The sequence below is a fragment of the Leucoraja erinacea genome, chromosome 26 (genome assembly GCF_028641065.1).
Source record: "Leucoraja erinacea ecotype New England chromosome 26, Leri_hhj_1, whole genome shotgun sequence".
NCBI classification, from domain to species: domain Eukaryota; kingdom Metazoa; phylum Chordata; class Chondrichthyes; order Rajiformes; family Rajidae; genus Leucoraja; species Leucoraja erinaceus.
This window is the reverse complement of record NC_073402.1, coordinates 28147763-28167811: the sequence shown is the minus strand read 5'-3', so window position 1 is coordinate 28167811 and position 20049 is coordinate 28147763. Positions and strand designations below refer to the sequence as shown.

Genomic DNA, 20049 nt, shown 5'->3' with positions numbered 1-20049 from the left:
AAAACGACTTTGACTAGTTCTGCTTCTGCATTCAATACAGTCTTCAAATCTGTATTTGAAATACAACCTTGCAGTTCAGAATAGGGGGAAAAAAACCACCAAACAGGCAGTCATATGCAATTTATTCAAGGGAGCTTCTACTGGTTGCCATGCATTTCCAGACACAGATCACAGGGAAGTGCAGTAAGACATTAGGGAAATGCAAGAACCCGAGGAAGTGCAACAGCACATAAAGGAATGGAACTGAGATTTATCTCATATGCATTAGCCATTTGATTAACAATTATTTTACTTGACCAGTACACATCGTCAGATGCTCCCCTGGTTACAAATGCATTTCGTTGTCTCTGTACTGTACACTGACAATGACAATTAAAATTGAATCTGAATCTGAATCTAATTACGGAAATTTGACTTTACACAATTTCTCCGATATGTTTTTAAAGCATTTTTAACCTAAACAATAATAAAATGATAAACAACTAGATTAAAGCAAGTGTATGCAGAGTGATGCAATATGGGTTACTAAAGAAAGTGGACATTTTACATGCAGGGAAATTATGGAGAGGTCTCAGAAATGTAACGTAACCTGGGAACTGCCTGTAGAGCAGGATCATTTTACACTTCTGCAAAAAAAATTATGATTTCCAGTACAAAATATAAATAAATCCTTTGCGATATTTTGTAAGTGATTTGTAAGTAATTTACACAAGTCATTGATATTTTGTAAGTCATTTACATAAGCCTCCAAATGTTGATTCAATATTAAATTTCGTCCATATTTACTGAAGTTTCTGTATCGAGACGATGGTTTTTAAAAATTTTTTTTTAATTGTTTCAAATTGGCATATTGGGAAGATTCCTTCCTCCCCCCTCCCCCAAGGTAAAAAGGAAGCAAAAACTCACAAACGTCAGTTAAGAGAACTAAAATCTCTCCACAGTTTAACTGAAAACATTGGTAATCTCAATATGCCTTTCCTAAGGTAACACAGTAATGCCACATTAGTCACAAGTTAATTTGTTAGGAAATCTTAACCGTATCGCCTTTTCGACCTATTTCCCCATTACTCGATTTACAGAACAATTCTACTGTTGCAGCATTAACCCACTCATTACTAAAACCCATTTCAGTTCATTAGCCAATACCCTCATCCATGCCAATTCAGTATATTACCCCAACCCTCTGTGCTCTTATTTTATGCAATAACCTTTTCTACTGCACCTCGTCATCTCTGTAGCTACTACAGTTACGATCCTTGGATCGAGGCTGGATCTGGCCCAATTTGATAACTGCATGTGGCAAGAATTTTATCTTGGCTTATCAGCTAAGAGAATCAATTGCTTCACAAAATATGAAATTATTGACATGCAAAATTTAGTTTTTGACGTAGGAAGAGTAAAGAGAGCATGGAGTAGGAGCAGGACATTGCCCACTAAACAGTCCTGCAACTTAATAAAAATTAGATATCTTAATAATCAATTTTAAATTAGATATCAATTAAACTGCATAGACAGTACTTTCCAACTACGATGTCTCAATTTTACTTTGCTCACTTTTCTTACAAATTTTACCTCTATTAGTGTTATTACATTATGGATATACCATAAAGCAAGAATGAACCCACCCATATATTTGGCAAAAGAGCACATAGCTAAAATACAGTAACCTCAATATTATTTTTCTTTGTATAAATTCATATCTACAGCTACAAACCCCTGGAAGTGTGTTTATTTCTGATAGCTCAGCAATATCTTGATTCTGTGACTGCCTACATGCAAACACAAATTGCGATCCATCTGTATAGGGGGCAGTCTGAAGAAGGGTTTCGGCCCAAAACGTTGCCTATTTCCTTCGCTCCATAGATGCTTCTGCACCCGCTGAGTTTCTCCAGCACTTTTGTTTACCTTGTATAGGGGGCAGAACTGGTCTGAGCATTTCAGGCTGTTTCAGGCAGAACTTTAAAAAAAATTAACAGTTGTAAAATTCATCACCTAACCAAAACCAAAGGTGTTGAAGCATAATTTTCTATTGCAACACAACAAAATCACAATACAAGTCGCATGCCCCTGTCCCACAGGCGATTTTCCCGGTGACTACAGGCAACTAGGCTGTTTTCACGTGGTCGCCTATATGGTCGTGAGTAGTCTCCTCAAGTCGCCTAAAGAGTCGTAACGTTTTTTGGCCCCCGTGGATTTTGAAATGTTGAAAACTTTTCGGCGACTGTGGGCTTGACGTAGCAACGTCTTCTCCTGTCATGGGTGCTGTCGTAGGTTGTCGCCAGGATGACACTAGGTGGCATTGGTTGTTGCCGGGTGCTGAGCCCGGTGAATTCCATTGGCAACTACCTATGTCAACCGGCGACAGGTACTGGCTACTGAAATGTCTTCAGTTGTTGCTGACAGGGTTGTTGCTTATAGTAGCTTGTCGTGGGTGGACGTAGGTTGACTTCGGTTGTCGTATGTTGTCGCCTGTGTGGTTGTAGTTTGTCGTAAGTGGGCGTCCTGTCGCGACGATTGGGTCGCCGGTTGTGGGTAGCTCGACATTGACTAGGTGGTAGGTTGTTGTAGACATTGTCGGGGGGGGGGGGGGGGGGGGGGGGGGGGGGAGGAGGAAGGGGGGTCCAGTCGCCGCTTTTTCAGCGACCTGCTACGACTGTGACAGTCGCCGAAAAAAATCGCCTAAGTGGGACAGGCCCTTCAGATTCTTGTCGAGTTATCTGTCCCAAACTGGAGCAACAATATGACACAAAGTGCTAGAGTAACTCAACAGGTCAGGCAGCATCTACAGAGACCCACTGCTGACCCACTGAGTTAGTCCAGCACTTTGTGTTGCCTTTTTTTTCTGTAAACCAGCACCTGCACTTCCTGGTTTTTACAATATAACAATATGCTTCAGCAACTCAATGATACATAATAAAAGGAGTTAATTCTACTTTAATCTTTCAGATCAAGTTTCCTGCACATCCTGTGACTCACCAAATAAAAATCAAATTGCTGGAGTAACTTAGTGGACCAGATAACATCGATGGGAGGGGGAAATGGGCAGATGATGTTTCAGTCAGAATCTTCTTCAGACTGATCAAATGAACAAATAGATGTAGAGATTTTATTCTTCAAACTTAACTTTGAAGAAAAAGACTTCAGTTTCCAGCCTTTCATTAATTATATTGCCCACAATTGTTCAGTATTAAAAGTAATTAATTTGAATACATAAAACTATAGGATTCAAGAATACAAGAAAAACCTCGTTATAAATGACACTAGAAATACAAGAGTTGAATACTAATTCATCAAAACCCACACTGGGATTACAAGAACCAGATATCACAATGAATGAGATGCACAACTGAAGCACTTCTCAATAAGTGAGCAGGCAATGGTAGCTGGCGTGATTAATAAGAGTTGTATTGCGTACAAGCATTGTTCACAGTTAACTATAGCAAAGTCGAACTAGTATGGTTCACAAGTGAAACTTCAACTGATTTCAAGGTTACTCCTTAATTGTTTCCGTCTTCACACTTCATCTCTTGAAATAACATTCCTTCATCAATGCAAGGGTTCTTCTCCTTCTGACACAAAGTAATGGATAAACAGGGGATCCAAATAAGATAACGCCTACTAAAAAGACCGTTGCTATTTTTAGTTTTTAGTTTGCCTATTACAAATCTTTTACCTTATAGTTTTTCTTCTTGTTCCTCACTGCTTGAAATAGAAAAGTAATAAAGAGACTCAAGCTGAAAAGTCCACACTAATAGAAGCTTCAGCAGTTCTCCAGCCTTTCAGTTACTACTCTTGCTATTCAAATTCAGTCTTATTCAATGGCTGCCCCTGATATATGCTCTTAAAAGTCTGTATATTCCCCAAATTTACTAGTTTCTCGAGTGACCTTTTAATTGATGCCTTTTCGTCTACTTGCCAATCACACCGATATAAAATACGTTCCTTTGCAAGCAGAGCACTGAACCAACCTCCAACAAGCTCCAAGAAAGACAACGAATGTCAACTGAAAAGCCTAAGGTTGAAAAGAAAATATTTATAAACACATCAGGCTCCCTTATAATCAACGGAGCCAACTAATAGATGACCACCTGGAACTGATCCAACTTACAAATATTAGAAGACATCTGTGGCGTGTTTCTTGACCAAATCAGAATCTAGTTACATTAAAAGAACCACCCTAGATTCTGAGAAAATCCAAAATTCCTAGAAAATGGAAAATGAAACAGAAATACTGATTTCAAGTTGATAGTACCAACACATGCCCATCCCATCTCATCCAGCACAAATCTATTAAGCTTAAGCATTTTCTTCCAAAGAGATACAGTCTTCTGGAAACAACATCATTAAGGCCAATTTATATGACAAATGAGAGTGAAGGAGAGAGAGGTTATGAAGATTAATGGAGGCACAAGGAACTGCAGATACTGCTTTACAAAAAAGACCCAAGTTGCTGGAGTAACTTGGCAGATCAGGCAGCATACCTGGTGAACATGCATAGGAGATGTTTTGGGCCAGGACCATTCTTCAGACCAAATTGGATTGAGTGGAGTATTCAGAGTCTAAGGAAGGGTCCCAACCTGAAACATCACCTGCCCATGTTCAGTCTGGACTTTTCTCGTCTGCCGAGTTACTCCAGCATTTTGTATCTGTTAATTATGTTGTCATGCATCAACCAAAGACATGAATGCAACTTGCTCCCACTACTTCCCTCTCTTCCAAACTCAGTTCATCTTTAGTGCTGCATGAAACCGATTACTGAAATTTTGCCAGCATTATTTTATTCTGGGAACTTTTGTCATCTGATCTCCCTTTGTGTTAAGAATAATCTTCTCATGCTTGCCCTAAAATTGCCATTTGGTGGTTTCAACCTGTTCTTTCACTTGCCTACTGCCTGCTCACTTGCACTTTATATGGACAGTTAAGTGTGCATATAATCAATTACTTTGTACATGAAGGTCACTAGTTAAATAATTCCTTTCCAAGTTCCACCAACAATCAAGCAGTATGAATTTTTTCACAAATTTCAAGTAACTCCTGCTTTCCTTCCGTTTCCTGAATCATCATACCACAACCAGAGAGCACTGCTGAACTGAACTGTAAATGGCTCAATTGTAATCATGTATTGTCTTTCTGCTAACTGGACAGCACACAACAAAGGCTTTTCACTGACAATAAACTAAACTGAACTACTAGTTCCACTGTTCGCATCCTTGTATCCGTGTCATTAGCAGATCTTCCCTAGCCAACAATGGGCCATTATGGACTCCACGCTTCCTGAGGTTATCTGTTGCCAGCCCTGTTTTGTTCTGGTCTTCTGCCTTTCAGTCTGAAGAAGGGTCCTGACCCAATACATTACCTATTCCTTTTCTCCAGAGATGCTGCCTGACCCTGAAATACTCCACATGTTGTGCCTCTCCAAGTTAATATGCTCAAGTTGTTCAGTCTTTTTACCTCCAATTGTGGAGATCAAACCCTTGGGTCTGCACAGCACTCTGTCAGCATTTCAATGCCTCCCCTTCACCTTAGTAACCAGAATTATTTACAATATTATGACCTTTGCATTGCCCTTTCATATTTCTGTCTGTCAACAGGCACGGGTTCTCTATACTTATGGACATACACTGTACTAACATATTATGCTTACTGTTATGTAGCAATTTTTTAAAACTATCAAGGCTACAGTTTTTCTTTTGAAGAGTTGTCAATAAATTTTAGAATTTAGGGTAGAAAGTCTGTGCTGATACTTAACATTTTAAGAAAAAATGCACACTCATCAATGGGAAGTGTCAAATATTGTGTTATAAAATAGAATATTTCTATTGATAGTATCCTATTCCTGATGTCAATGCTCCTCCTGCAGGGAAGGGAAATGAACACCTGCTTGATGATATGCACCTATATTCAGATCTTTATATTTAAAGAAAAATACATCTGCAAATAATTTGTAAAACCTAATAAAAATACACACCAACTATTATTTACCCTCATTCATTTCAGAGATTGGGATATCGGCATTTTTCCATCAAAGATCAATGTACCCAAAACGTCAAAGACAGTTATGATAATTTCCCCCTTTGCTTATTTTCAGTAAAATCGTTAGATGCCCCAGTGGGACCAACATAAAGGCAAATGCACAAGTGCCTCTCAAACCGTGAAGGCACAGTTAGATAGCAAAAGCAAGTACAATGCTCAAAGTATCAGAGACTACATGTTGGAAACAGGAACTATTCAAGAGGTGGTCATCTGGCATCATTAATGCTGCAAGATTACATTTCAGATCAATGGCATCAACTGGAAAAGTGGGAAAACTGGCTTGTTTTAATTCAAAGGGGAAGGGGAAGGGAGGGGGAGGGGGAGGAGGAAGAGGAGCAGCAACTATGGTTAACGTATATCAACAACCTTTAGACCGCACAAACAGCCATTTTCCAAGTTATCTCAGTCTCCAACCTTATCCACTGTTTTCTCCACAAATCTACATGCTCTGTAAAAGTTGTTCTCTCACTTTTGAAGACCTCGTGATCACCGATTTGAAAAGTTAACTCCTTTTTCTCTCTCTGCTGATGCTGCCCAAACTGTTCCAAGTATCTCTTTTTATTACACCATATTATTATTTTGTTTACAAATGTGATACCGAGACCCAATTTTTAAATGTTTTGGAGATTTGTACAATCATTATTGTAAAGAACTGCATAACGTTATTCACCACATCAAAAATTGTGAAAACATGTGGCATGGCCTCCAACTGTCGATAAAGATGAAAAGATCTGTGACATCAAAAACATGCTTAGTTATTGTGCATCAAACCTTGTGCATCAAATCTTGTGAAATTATTTAGCACATTATACGATTCCGTGAATTGTCACCTTGTCGTGGTGGAGAAGCTTGGGTGAACCCAAGATCCTGAGAGTGATGGCGTCTGGAGCTATGCTTCTGTTGAGGCCACCCATGGCGGTAAGGTCGAGGGGGAGGAATCCAAACAAGACCTCAACGGTGGAACAGGGGGAGGACGATGGCTGACCTCAGTGGAGCGCCACAACAGCTGGGAAGGCGGATGAAGGCTGCAGCATAAAAGGGTCTCTGGTCATCTTGGACTCCATGCCACTGGTTCCTGACCCAGATCTGCCTGTGCACCAGTCACCCCACGTTAAACAAAGTCACACACAAGCTTCGTCCATATAAGGAATAGCACCCTGGAGACACCCATGGTCAGCCACGACCGAAGGGGTCCTAAGAACTTTCACTTAGGTGTAAAACATGCCACTTTCTCAAAAAGCTAAGTGCAAGTGTCAGCCAGTAGTTATTTTAATAAATGGCTGATGGCTCAGTTATATTTTTTCCTCAGCATGAACCAAATAATAGCTGTCAGAGAGGAACAGAGCCCGTGGCATGAGGATCTTACTGAGCTGTTGTGGATCAAAAACAAGAAGCTGCAGAAATAATCTGCTGATGGCAGATAGACCAGCACATCTGCTTAACCTTCATGATACTGGAGATTAATTGCAAAAAGATTTTTTTTTAAAAAGGCTAGTAGTTAAAATGTAAAAAAAGATAGCATAAACATCGCCCGAACAAGGTTTGTGCATCTCCACAAATTTTCAAAAAATGAGCTATTTTGTTGCCAGGATTGCTACGCCAAATAATGTAAACTGAAATAGTAACCTTTACTAGCGCAGACAAATGCTTTTCATAAAAAGGAAAAATTAAGTCTATTTCAGGATATCCTGTGGTTTTGGGTTTTATTTACAGGAATGGTTGAGAGGTGAAAAATATGTGTTTTAAACATACACTTTATTTTTCTCTTAGTCATTCTTGAAACTGGAGAGCATGGCTATGATTTGAACGTGGGATTCAGTTTGATGACGAATTTCTGAGGGTCAGAATTCAGGCAGCACAGAAAGCACACTGGCAAAATTAAGAGCAATGGAAGGAATGCAGTGATGCCTTGTCTAAATGTCTAACCTATTAGAATTCAGTCAGGGTTGGAGTGGAACCAAAACAAAAGCTTTTCCTTCTCAACCTGCTCTCTCTCCTCAGTGACATCTAAAGCACAAATATTTGGAACGTGCTCTGAACTACCCGAGACATGCTGTCAGGGTGGCGATGGAGGCAAATGCATGCTTAGCTATTGTGTAGCAAATTTGTGAAATTATTTACCATGTTATACTTTCATTTGTGTGTAAAGCATTGCATTTTCTAAATAAATTAAATGCAAGTGCTAGCCAGTAGTTAATCTTTTGGATTAGCACATGGATATGCATGGAATGGGGGATATGGATTATGTGCAGGCAGATAAGGGTTGATCTTGCCATCATGCTTGATACAGACATTGTGGGTTGCTCCTGCACTGTACCGTTCCATTTTCTACGTCTTTATCAAATATAACAGAAAGATAGGGGATATGAGCAATATTAACCTGCGAGCACAAAGGAATTCTTCTGATGCACATAGAAATGCAACCTTCCCCTATTGAATTACATACCAAAAAAGCAACGGTCTCCAGTCAACAAGCACAGATAGAGACATTTGAACACAATAACTGTACCCAGTGGTAGACGATCAAATATATTTTCAAAATTACAAGGACTTGTGGCTTTCACATTCACACATTTTCGCTCACTCTTGGTATTACTATGCATTCAGACTCATACTTCAGTACAGTATTGGTGTAATGTGAAAGCAACTTCTCACTTACGTTAAACTTAGTGTAAATTAGTTCAGAGGCCCAGACTGAGAAAGTGAAATGAATTCTTTTGCATGAGCATCAAAGCATCAAATTTAAAAAATCGGGTTTTCACCAAATCAGCAGTAAAAACACTTATAGTTATTTACAGATGTTGTAGTTTAAGATATTTTCTAAACAGCACAACAGAAAGCAGTAAACACAGGTGCTCACTAAATATAGAATTATGTGAGTGTACAGCACAAAAACAAGGCCCACCTCGCATATGCCAACCGTGATGACTTTCGACATTAATACCATTGTCTGCATTAGGCCCGAACGCATCTACTCTTTTCCTCACTGTGCATCTGTCCAAATGACTTTTAAACATTGTAATTGTATCCGTCTCCATCACCTCCCCCTGACAGCGCGGTCTAGATGTTCACCACCCTTGCCCTTCAGATCTCCTTTAAATTTCTCTCCTCGTTTTAAACCTGCTCTCTCTAGTTCCCTGGGAAAAGGATTCTGACAAACCATGCTATTCAAGCATCTCAAGTTTTTTTAAGGTTGCCTGTCAAATTGTCCTTCAAATATTAATTGTCAATGGATGGTTGTGATCATCAAGTACATTTCAATTGATCAATAGCCAGATAAATGACATTCATATCAAGACACAGAATCTAATAAATTGTTGAATGACTATTTATAGCATACATTATGTACTTAATAACATGAACTGACAGATATCTATTAACATCCGATTTTATTTATTGATATCTTCATAAACAAATTTACTAATAAAGGGTACTTAAAAATAACTAGAAAATTAGCAATCTGCAGTTTACAATTGCTTTGGAAATTTACAATTAATCACAGCCACCAGCATCATCTTTCCAGGCATTCATGCAGTGGAAGAGACATGCTGTAATATCATCTCCTGTGTTACCTGCAGGTATAGAAACAAAAAAATGATTCCTACAATTTTCATATTATTACAAATTCCAGAACCAGGCCATAAATGTTATTGCAAGATTAAACTGATTTTAGCCAACAAAATTTATCTTTTCATGTTAAATTCAATGATGAAATTATTCATTTTCATTTTAAAATAATCATAATATAGACAGCACTGATACTCTTAAGGTTGTTGATAACATTCGCAGGATATGAGGGCAGGATATGAATGCCCAAGGCTGACAGTTAAAACAATGACAGAAAGATGAAATTCCAAGCAGAGAAATTAATCCATGGTAGTCTACCATATATCTCAATAGAAATATTATCATTACAGGTCATCTTCAGGTTACAGCAAAGTTCCATCCCTATGAACTGTTTATAACCCAAACAATTTGCAAGTCAGAAATGCAGCTACAAACCAAGTTCCAAAACGGCAGAAGATGCCTACAGGCCCACGGCGAGTGTTTAAATTTGTTTTATGAAGAGATCAATATATGAAATCTAGATCGTAAAGGATACCTGTCAGTTCCCGCGAGTAAGTACATAATGTAGTCATTCAGTGATTTATTAGATGATCAAGAATTAAATGTTGGCAATACATCCATGGTTGTAAATGAAAATGCTAAAACTGAAGAAAAAATTCAAGAAGGATACGAGCCAAACGTAAGCAGGTGGCTGGCACCAGTGTAGATGGGGCATCTTGGTCAGCATGGGCAAATTGGGCCGAAGGGCCCATTTCGTGCTATGACCCAAATTAAAAGATTCCCATTTAAGAAAATAGGTTAGTCTGAAGAATATGTCCATTGATTTCACCCACAATGATTTGCAATATTCTTGAACACTTCCCCATCAAGCCAGGGATACTATCTTTCTGCACTTACTATTGCAAATCTTAAGTGTTGGGAGTTCTATTGAGCAACCTCACACCAGACGTTTACACCGGAAATTATGTTGCAATGTAATGGTATCATAGTTTAGTTGCATCACTTTGTTATTCTACATAATTACAATCTAATTTTAATGTAACAAACAAACAAGGTAAACAAAATCAGTCTGAAGAAGGGTTTCGGCCCGAAACGTTACCTATCTCCTTCGCTCCATAGATGCTGCTGCACCTGCTGCGTTTCTCCAGCATTTTTGTGTACCAAACAAAATTACAATATCGATTTACCATGCATCACACAACAGTGCAACTCATCTGTGCTGCACAATGGCACAGCCAGCAGAACTGCTGCCTCACAGTGCCAGAGTCAAGTTCAATCTGATCTCATGTGCTGTCTCAGTGGGAGTTGCATGTTCTGCCTATGACAGTTTGGGTTTCTTTTGGGTGATCTAGTTTCCTCCCACATTCCAAAGACATGTGCATTAGCAAATTAATTGACCACTGTAAATGTTCACTAGTGAGTAGCCAAGCGGTAGAATTCAGAGAAGGTTGGTGAAAATGTGGGGAGAACAAAAAATGGGATTAACATAAGATTTGCGTAAATGGGCATTTGATGATTAGCACACACTCGATGTGCTGAAGGGCTGTTTCTCTACTATACCTCACTATAACCAAGACAGGCCATTTTATCCATCACCTTTAAAGGGTCAAATTTTCCCTTGTAGGTCATAGACCAAGCCAATTTGAATACTTGCTTCTTGAATATATCAATAATTTTTCCCCTGTCAAAGCAAATAAATTCCTTGTTAACACAAAAATGTCTGCTTCAACGAGAACTAATATAGAAAGTTCCAACCAAGTTCTGCCAGATTAAACACAATATACACTTTTTCTTATTGATCTCGTCGAGTTATACTTTTTGCAAACAAGTTAAAATTTCTGTCCTTGATAATCTCTCGTTAAGAAAACCTCCATCAAAACTACCTTCAATTCCCATAACTTCTTTCATTGCAAATACACCTTCCCATCCCCATAAAATATTGGAATTTTGTCAATATAATGATTCCACTGTTGTTAGAAACTGTCCTATAATAGAATGTCCAAAACGGTAAATAATCCCACAACTGAATGAGAGACTTGTCCCACCGGTGTTCCTCTTTAAATATTTTACATCCATGGACTCTAAACAATGGATAAAAAAATCATTTTGACTGTTTAACTCGCATGTTCACATGGAGCATTAAATTTATGTAAATAAAAATGGAACAAATCCCAAATCTGAGGAAGGACATTATTGCCATAGAGGGAGTGCAGAGAAGGTTCACCAGACTGATTCATGGGATGTCAGGACTGTCTTATGAAGAAAGACTGGATAGACTTGGTTTATACGCTCTAGAATTTAGGAGATTGAGAGGGGATCTTATAGAAACTTACAAAATTCTTAAGGGATTGGACAGGCTAGATGCAGGAAGATTGCTCCCGATGTTGGGGAAGTCCAGGACAAGGGGTCACAGCTTAAGGATGAGGGGGAAATCCTTTAAAACCGAGATGAGAAGAACTTTTTTTCACGCAGAGAGTGTTGAATCTCTGGAACTCTCTGCCACAGAGGATAGTTGAGGCCAGTTCATTGGCTATATTTAAGAGGGAGTTAGATGTGGCCCTTGTGGCTAAGGGGATCAGAGGGTATGGAGAGAAGGCAGGTACAGGATACTGAGTTGGATGATCAGCCATGATCATATTGAATGGCGGTGCAGGCTCGAAGGGCCGAATGGCCTACTTCTGCAACTAATTTCTATGTTTCTATGAGATTTCAGAAATGTTCAAAGTGATGTTTGAAAAATAAAAGCTTCACCTATATTACATCGAACCACAGAATCTTATACAAATTTACAAGGAGCTGATTATTCAGAGGCTGTCTGAGCCAACCAATGTAATCCCACATTCAAGCATTAGACCCAGAACCCTACAGGTCACAATTTTTTTTAATTTTTATAAATAAATTGGTGAAGGTTTGTCTTTCCACTCGCCTTTCTGGCAATGAGTGCAGACTTCCACAATGCCCGGATGAAAATATGGTTCCCCTCATTTTGTTAAATCTGCTACCAATTACTTTTAAAAACTATCTCCTCTATTTTTGGATCCCTTAGCTGAAGGGAAATATTCTTATTTACTCATCTGGATCCCAGAGTCAATTTTGGTGGCAAAATCAACCCAGATTGCATTCACACACCTCTTTAACAAAGTTGAATGTGTTGACCAATGCTGTCACAGGAAGTTTAATAAAATCCACGTGGAATCTTCCTACGCGAAAAGATTCAAACCTGTGTTTTGAATTCTTTATTTTTAGAGCAATTTAATGTGACAAACTGATGGAATGACAAGGAATGTAAAAGTACAAATATTGAAACATTTGTGATTTTTTAAGCAAACTCACAACAAATGTACATTTTAGCGTTCATGTACAAATGGTGTATGGAGTGCAACCCAAATACTAGAGTGCATCCTACTTATTCATACATTGCTCATTATGAATCACACCTTAAAATGTGGTGCTTTACAGGTTGCCACTGGGATATAAAGCAGCTTAATGCAAAATATTAGAGAAACTGGACCTTTCAACAGGTGCAAATCAAGAAATTGCACGGTTAAGAAGACAGTTTGTTTTCACAAAAAGTCATCTTCATTTTCACAAAAAACCTTCGTGAAATAGAAAACGATTTTAAAACCATTAAAAACACCCCTTAGTGATTGTAAGGGCAGCAATTATACAATTTTATTATTGTGGGTTGAAATGGGTTCAAGTCTACAAAAGCAAGATGTTTTAATGCATCCAGAATATCATCAGAGACAAACCTGGATGAATACATATAAGACTAGAACATGCTGAAAACACTTGTCTTGGCAGCATCTGTAAAGAGTTTTATCTGGTTTTAAATTTCAGATCATGAGATCATCCATTTTACTTTGCTTCTAATTAAAGTAAACTAGTTAAACAAATATTAAATTTAATGTAAATTAAAAAATTCAATATAAAATATAAGAACATAAAGATAGTTATCTAAGTAAACTATCTTTATGCTCTTATATTTTGTCAATCATTAAGTTACCCAACTTAATGATTGACAAAATAGCTCTAGAAATTGGCATGTGGTCTGTAAAAGGCAACGTGTTCAGAGCCATAGAAATTGATCATTCACGTCGGTCCAACATTGGGGCGTGTACAGCATTGTGGGCGAGGCCTAAATAGGTATATTGAATCATGAACCGGTAGTACAGAATGTTGTCGAAAACGTGTGGTTTTGGTGCAACTCACGTTCTCAGTTCCTCAGTCATTTATACAGGTGCATTTTACTCAAACTCCAATGATACTATGAACGGAAACTAAATCCCGCGATTATTATTTTTTTAAAATATTTTGAAATAGCATTCTGTTGAATAGGGGGGAGCGCAATTTGAATCTTACAATACTACTCCTGTATGTCTAAAGACTAGTTGGAAACTGATTCATAGCCTTGTCTTATTCTAAAATCACCAAGATTTCTGAACTGTATGTTCTAATTTAGAATATGTATTCGCTTACGCTACCATACAGTGGGTTTCAAAATTGGCCTTTTATAACGTGGGGATTTTTTTCACATCATTTTGCACACTGCATTTTGGAAACACGTTCAAATCCACAAGGAACTTGTAGTTAAATCGGTAGTCCAATGACAACAAATACGTTAGAATGAAGTCACCCCACCCCCATCCTCCTTTCCAGACAGCAGGAGGCTGGCAACACAAAAGACGAAACAAAGGACACCCCCCCCCCCCCCCTCCCTCCCCACTGACCAGCCTATTTACAAATAGCTCCAAAACAACACACTCAAAAACAATGCACAGATATATATTTTTTAATTGTGTTCACTTATAAAGGAGGAGTGACTTGCCCTGACCGGTAACGACAGCTAAAGTTCATTGTTTCTGGAAGGATACTGCAATTGTTCTAAACAAACAAGCGGTCTCACAGTCAGAGCAAAGGGTAACAGATGTAATGGAACAGCAAGAAGCTCACTGTGCTGTCTTTCTGCATGCGTAATAAGGCATGATGGTTTAAAATCTTACATTTACAGAAACTACGTGGAAGTTAATAGAAAAAGGTTAACCGCCAGAACAAGGTAGAGGGATATTTCTATAAGGAAGCACGTCCCCAAAACAGAAATAAAATGTATTTTGAACGAAAACTAAAATTATTTCATTTCGTTAAATCGCATGCGCTGGAAAACTTGTACGAAAGATGCTTCACTGAAGGATAACGCTATACAATTAATACATCGGTGCAAAATGGCGTCTGTTTAAAAAACATCACAACAAAGTATCAAAATGAATAAGGAAAATGCCCACAATACAGAGCTAAACTCGGAGCTGCTCACCTTGATTTGCAGAAAGCAACCCCATCAAAAGAAGAAAAGCACCCAAGGATCTAAAGGAAGCCTCACTCACACAATACTATATATTGTACGAAAGCCCCAAACTCATGGCAAGTATCAGTTTCTGTTGTGGGTGGATCAGTGCATGCAAAAAAAAGCAGCTATCGACTCAAACGCACCAATCACAATAACCTAACTCACCTTGTATCCAATCGCCGAGTAAAAGACAGAATGGCATGGAGCGTGCCAAAGCAATAGCAAACAGCGCAACAGTGAGCACCCCGAATCAAGGCATGTCAACAACTCGGAAACGTAGCAAGGAAATATTCCAGCACCTCTCACGCCAGGTGTCACTGTTCGGGTCCACTCCTCTTTCCAGTTACCTTAGATATTGTAATCACTGTGTGTAGGGAGTACATGCCTTAATACATCTGACATGTCTATTGAGGCATTTGAGGTTACTGCAATACTATTTACTATGTTTTCCTCGAGTGCCGTTCTGTATTCGTCCTCGCTTTCCGGGTCCTTAAGGCAGCAACTGATTTCAACTAAAGCTTTTGATACCTCACAAAAATGCCTGTTCTCTATGCTTGGGGCGTGAACATTGGAAGAACCACGGGAGTGTCCATTGATATCCTCAAACAGGTTTTCAAATTCAAATTCACCGAGGTAGCTATGAACAATTCATTGCGACTTGAATCTTGTGGCGTGAATAGGCATCGTGGTGAAGGCAAACATGCATATTACTGGAATTAGAATATCAGTTTTTAATGAATCGTTGGTTTCACATAATGCTACTGCATTGAAGCTAATGAAAAAAATGTGACGTTAAAGGAGCACATTCAGGTACGGTGGTTCCGAGCCAAGGAACATTATACAGCTATTGAGTGTGTGTTGTTGACCAATGAAGCTCACAGATGGGGAGGGGCAAGAAACGGCAGGACAATAAAACATAAAATGAACAGCTGTATTGTAATGCAGAAAGGCCCAGAGAGAGAAAACGCTAACATAGCATCTGCTTTCAGAAAACCCAGTAGTTACCATAGCAATAAGGATCGGAACAGTGCAAAGATGGCGATCTGTTTAATCCTTACAAATGATGTAAAGATTGTACTCGTAGTAACACATTAATAATAAGCACAGAAGTAGTGTTAATACTCTTTAATTACCATCTATTTGACTCTGGAAAGACTATACGGTTACATAATAGTATTTTGCTCCTATTTCATGCAGTCAACTGTTATCTGACGGGGGGCGAGGGGAAAGGATATTAAATGGGGATATCACGATTGCTTTAAAAGCCTTGAACTTGGGTTTGGATAAGTCGAAACGTATTTTTCCCTTTCAGTCAAATATTCAAACGCTACAAAATGCATGCAAGTACTTCGGCTACCACGCGTGTTTCAACAACAGGAATTGCATATAACGCGATCAATGAATTGGGGAATACTATTTACATTACGTAGGTCTAATTGGTTATACAGCGATTTCCGTCGAGGACTAGAGAACCACTTAAGTTATTTTGGAAATTGGCAAACAGAAAAAACTGTCTTGGGGGAAAATGTTTACATTGTAGCCTCCGCCAGTAATCAGATACTAGGGACACAGAGGTTACTTTCATTGTGCGAGGCCATTGAAATTAACAAGCGATCTCTTCTATTGATACTTGTGCACTGCTGCTCCATTAACAATGTAACATACAGCCTCTCGTATTGTAGCTTGCAACAAAAATAAACTTAAAGCTTTGAAAAGACCCTTGTTTTTGAAAAGCCCGCTGGAGTGGGGAAACTTTGTTATTGTCAGTCTGATCCTCTCCCGCCCCTAACCCCATTTCCCCAATTACCATAATTGGTTTTATAACAGATTTTCTTTAACGTAACGTTTCTTAGGAATGCAACTATCGATGAATGCAAAACTACCAGTCAGAGAGTTACTATATCTTTGGAGATGTTCCACACGAGTTATTGTATTCAGGAGAGGAAGCAAAGAGCTGAGAAAAAAAAAATGCCTTGTAACTATTTGCATTTGTTCAGCATTTTCCAGTAGCAGTGCAATTAAAAATACTGCCAATTCATATTTTTTTAAATCCAGATGGTTAACGAAATGTGAATTTCTTGGCCAACTTTCCCCAATTGTTTTAGATTCTGTTATAATCTTAAATAGTCTTCTTCACTATATTGCAATTTTAGTGTCATCTTAATCATGCAAACTACATTTTCATCCAAATTGTTAATATTGATGTCGGACAACATGGGACCCAGCACCCATCCCGATGGCATACCACTGGTCAGAGGGCTTCAATTAAAATCTTCCACTGCCACCTACTGACTCCTAGTACCAATCCAATTTTGTATCCAATTGGCTTGCTTGCTCTGGTTCCCATGTGATCTAACTTTCTAGATGGGCCTACTCCCATCTAAATCTTTGTCAAATGCGGTAGGCAAGCCCGTGTGGACAATGTCAATCCTCTTGGTCACTTCTTCAAAACTCAAGTAAATTTGTGAAACATGATTTCCCACACACAGTGCCGTGTTGACATCCTTAAATTGGTCTTTATCTTTCTAAATGTAGATACATCCTGTCTCTTGGTATTCCTTCCAGTGACTTTTTCACAATTGAGCTACAGGCTCACTGATATTGTCTAGCTTGTCCTTCCAGCCCTTCTTAAATAAAAGTACAATATTAGCCACCCTCCAGAACCTCACCTATAGTATGTAACAATGAAAACACCTCTGTCAGGTCCCAGCAATTTCCTCCATAGTTTCCAACAAGGTCCTGGGATACACTTGGTCAAGTCCTGGATTTTTATCCACCCTTGTATGTTTTAAGACCACCAGCTCCACCTCTTTTGTAATGTGGATGTTTCCAGACAAGACTCTTCTCTGAATTCCCTAGCTCTCACAACCTTCTGCTTGGTAAACACAGATCAGAAATGTTCATTTAAGACCTCATCCATCTCCTGTAGCTCCAACAGAGATGACCACTTGATCTTTTAGAGGACCTATTTTTCCCCACAAATTACCCTTTTGCTCCTAATATACCTGTACTCTTAATGATCCTTTCTCTAATCTGCCAAAGCAATCTCAAATCCTCTTTTTGCCCTCCTTGTCTCCCTCTTACATGTACTCCTACATTCCTATAGTCCTCAAAGAATTAGCTTGATCCCAGCGACATAAACCCACCATTTCCCTGACTAAACCTTCAATGTCCTCCTTCGTGAACCAGGGTAACCTAATACAACGAGCTTTGCCATTCACTCTAATAGGAACATGCCAGCCCTGAATTCTCTCATCTCACTTTAAAAAGAAAAACCTCCCAGATGTTCCTTTACCTGCAAACAGCCCCCCCCAATCAATTTATGCAAATTTCTGTCCAATGTCATCAACATCAGCCTCACTTAAACTTGTATACCAGTCCCATATTTTTTCCACAACTATTTTAAAACGAATAGCAGCCTCAAATGAGGCCATCTCATATTTCCACAACCTTTTTTGGAAGAGTGAAAGACAGGCAGAGACATTTTTACCGTATCTCCATCGTAAATGTGTGATCCTTATTATTAAACTGTGGCCCTCAAGTTCCAGGTTCTCCCAGGAAGAAACATCCCATCTAAATTAAGACTCCTCACAATTTTATATGCTTCAACCAAATTCTCCTCTTATTTCCACTGGACATAAGCATCAGTCTTTTGGTCCAGTGAGCCAATTCCCAGCTCTCAGTAATCCCAATTCCCCCACCTACTTCACTGGCAATCTATTCTTTCACACAATCCTTTAATACCACTAATTTTACAGTCACCCATCTAATCTCATGGTAATTTACAGTACCAATGACCCACCAACAAGCAAGCCTTTGCGATATGGGAAAGTATGTAAATACTTTTTCTTTAAGGATGAATCTTGGAAACAATTCAAAAAGCAACAGGCTTGCAAGAAACTGGACCTCTTTTCAAATATCAGTGGAAAGTCCTTCTCCACAATTGTAAACCATTGTCAATACAGAACAACAAAAAAATACTATGCAAAAAAATACTTGTAGTTGTCAAGAGTTGGGATGTTGTAAAAAGTTCTGCATATCAGAAGTATTTTTGAAATTGACAGGATATGCGTAGTTGTGATAATATATAAAAATTATCCCATTGTTATAATCTTACAGTCCTGTATTTTTGACATTCTCAATTCACTGGCATGAATAACAATGATATCCTACTGATATAACACTGCTCCAGGGATACAAATTCCACAGCTGCAATGACTGGAGGCAGTAAAAAACAATTATTATTATTATTTTATTTATTTTTAAAGAGCTCAAACTTCCAGCATTTATTGGATTTGTTCATCTTTTGTGCTACATTGGGATTCTCAAACTCCAAAATTTTGAATTTAATGTTCGGGCCTCACAGCTCCAGTGCTGCGTTTTTGGAGTTTGCTCATTCTCTATGTGACCATGTGGGTATCCCTTGGGATCTCCAGGCCTGCATGCACTCAAAGATGTGTTCATTGATGAATTAATTGGAAAGTGCAAATTACCCCAAGGGTGTCGGGAAGTGATAGAATCTGGGGTGGGGTGGGGGGGGGGGGGGGGGGGGGGGGGGGGGGGGTTGGTAGGAGGGGCAGTTGTTGGAAATATAGAATTAAATGGGATTAGTGTAAATGGGTGACTTGTGGTTGGTGTGGACTTAAGTTTTGTGGATCTCAAAGGATCAAGTTTTGTATGACTCCATATAGAAACAAGGACTTGCAGATGCTGGTTTATAAGAAAAGACAAAGTGCTGGAATAACATAGCAAGGCGGGCGACATCCGTGGTAAATATGAATAGATGACATTTCGGGTTGGGATCCTTCTTCAGACTGAAAACTGTATAACTCCAGTTTGCAATCATATTAAATCAGTCCATTTAAAAATTAATAATTTGCTTTAGAGGGGTTAGGTTTTTAAAAGTAGAAGCTCATGCCAGGTGTGTTAGGAGTTTGAGTTAATTTGCAGGGGTTGTCCTTCCAAGTAGGTTCTAGATCTTAACAAATTAAGTCAAAGTTAACATGTATAACACACTCTGTCCAAGACCAGACTGCCCAAAATTTACAGGTATTGCACACAACTGTCCATTTAAAAACAGAAATTCCACAGGATTAAATGTATGT

General features: G+C 38.8%; 1 protein-coding gene across 13 annotated transcripts in view; it reads right to left on the bottom strand.

Annotated features, from left to right (window-relative positions):
- The window catches only part of LOC129709885 (protein 4.1-like), a 99210-nt gene that overhangs the window by 68274 nt on the left and 10887 nt on the right, over positions 1 to 20049 (bottom strand). For 11 of the 13 annotated variants that reach the window (XM_055656544.1, XM_055656538.1, XM_055656542.1 and 8 more), the window contains exon 1: positions 14912 to 15067. The exons of 1 other annotated variant lie outside the window; for it this stretch is intronic. The gene's annotated coding sequence lies outside the window, so the exon portion shown is untranslated. Of the gene's footprint in view, positions 1 to 14911; positions 15068 to 15109; positions 15391 to 20049 lie in introns of those variants that run through there. One more of the 13 variants, XM_055656540.1, reaches the window with a different exon arrangement.